Source organism: Panthera leo, chromosome F3 (assembly GCF_018350215.1).
Source record: "Panthera leo isolate Ple1 chromosome F3, P.leo_Ple1_pat1.1, whole genome shotgun sequence".
NCBI classification, from domain to species: Eukaryota; Metazoa; Chordata; class Mammalia; order Carnivora; family Felidae; genus Panthera; species Panthera leo.
In genome coordinates this window covers 31521782-31524145 of record NC_056696.1, presented here as the reverse complement: position 1 = coordinate 31524145, position 2364 = coordinate 31521782, and the positions used below count along the sequence as shown (strand labels likewise).

Here is a 2364-nt window from a genome sequence, read left to right as displayed (position 1 = left end):
AGAACTTGGTATGTATACTTCCACTTTTCTTCATGCTCACATAATCGTATATTGTGTTTGCCTCCTCACAACAGTGACCAGCTACAGAGGTTTAATTCCTTGAGGGTTTATGCTTATATGAACAAAGCCCAGGGCTCTATAAAGTGATCAGGGAGCCAGGTTCCTTCAAACTGTCTGCCTTGCGATCTTTCACACGGTCATATCTTCAAAGCCATAAAAATGTTTGTAAAAGTGCCAGCTATCACATTCCCATTTCAGATAAAAAAAGAGAATACCACTCCCCAGCCCCAGCCCCAGACGTAGCAGCCAACGAGATGTTGATGCCCAAGGAGAGCCGTATTGTCATTATGAACTCCTTTTCAAGAAGGGAGCGACGATAGCCAAGGAAGACATCCACATGCCTAAACCCCCCGAGCCAGCAGACAAGAATGTGCCCAATCTTCACATCATGAAGACCATGTAGTCTCTCAAATCACAGGGCCACGTAAAGGAACAATTTGCCTGGAGACATTTTTGCTGGTATCTTACCAGCCAGGGTATCCAGTATCTCTGTGACTACCTCCACCTGCCCCCTGAGATCGTGCCTGCCGCTCTGTGTCACAGCCGTCCTGAGATGGCAGGCCAGGGCCCGAAGGTCTGGAGGGAGAGAGACCTGAAAGACTCACCTGAGGGGACACTGACAGAGACAGAGACAGAGACAGGGCTGTGTCCCTTGGTGCCAACAAGGAAGCTGAGGCCGGAGCTGGGTCAGCAACTGAATTCCAGTTTAGAGGTGGATTTGGTCATGGTCAGCCACCTCAGTAAAAGTGGACGAGATGGTTTTGTGTTAAATCTGTAGGCAGAAAAAGAAAAAAGAAAGAAAGAAAGAAAGAGAGAGAAAGAAGGAAGGAAAAAGAAAAAAAGAAAGCAAAGGGGAAGACCAATAGCAAGAAAGAGCTTCACCAAACACTCAGTCCAAAACTCCCATTATACCTCATTGGCCACTCCGATCTGCAAGACAAGGCAGGAGAAATGTACACACACACACACACACACACACACACACACACGCACGCACGCACATGCACATACACACACATACATGCTAACACACAAAAGATGTTAGGGTTTTTGTTTTGCTGTTAGCAGCAAAATTGAATTGGAGGACATATACACTGTTGCATACAGCTCTTCGTACTTAATCATATTTAGTGGAAATGCCTGCAAGTCACTAAGTATAGATGCAGCCTATACTTTTTAAATGGCTCCGTTACTCCCCATGGTATGTGCATGCTATAATGTATTCAATCATTCCCCTAATGGTGGGCATTCACTTCTTTTCAGTGTTTTGCCAACCACAAACAACAGCAAAAATATACCTTTGTACATGTATCTTTTCTACCATGATTTATTTCTGTAGACTAGATTCACAGCAGGCGGATTGCTGGGTTGAAGTCCATATATATTTAACTGTTATAGTCTTTCCCTGATTGCCAAATAGTTTGCAGCAATTCATCTTTCATCCAGCAACGGATGAATAGCCGTTTCCTCTTCACTTCCACCAGTAGTAGGTGTTATCACTGTTCTTAATTTTTACCAGTCCAGAGGGTATATAAAGTGCTATTATATTACTACTTTAATTTTAATTAGCATCTTTAAATATATTTTTTGGACATTTGGATTTTTCTTCTATGAATTGCATTCATATTATTTACCCGTCTCTATCAGGTTTGTCTTTTCAAATCAGTTTCTTTTTCTTTTTTTAAGTTGATTTATTTATTATAAGAGTGTGTGTGTGAGCAGGGGAAGGGCAGAGAGAGAGGGAGAGAGAGAATCCCAAGCAGCCTCTGCACTGTCAACGTGGTGCCCGATGTGGGGCTCAAACTCACCAACTGTGAGATCAGGACCTGAGCCGAAATCAGGAGTCAGACACTTAAGTGAGCCACCCAGGCACCATTCAAATCAGTTTCTGAGAGTTCTTTGTATATTATGGATATTAATCCTTAATTAGTATAGTGCAATTTGTATACTAATAGACTATATAAAAACTCGATTGGATCCTCTTTGTCTGCAGCATAAAATCTAAGTAGCTTAACAAATCCAGATGTGTTGTCTGAGCAGGAGATGTTATTTAGATACCTTTGATAAGAACAGTTAGGCAACACCCTCCTCTCCATGTATCTATTTACACCCACTGATTTACACAGAAGTTGAACAGTCCAGCCTATGAGAAAGAGTCTGAATCTTGTCCCTAGTTGGATTTCAGTCATCTGATGGGCCCAAAGGAGTCATGATTATAAGTAGCAGGGGACCCAAGAATTAAGTCATCATATAGAAGAAGGTGTTTGGCCCCTTAGATCAAATCCAGTAGTTAGGCCAGAGTGC

The 2364-nt window shown here is 42.4% G+C and overlaps 1 pseudogene; it reads left to right on the top strand.

The window, feature by feature from the left end:
• Positions 1-314: 314 nt before the first annotated feature.
• LOC122212264 lies at positions 315-804 on the top strand (annotated as a pseudogene).
• Positions 805-2364: the final 1560 nt, after the last annotated feature.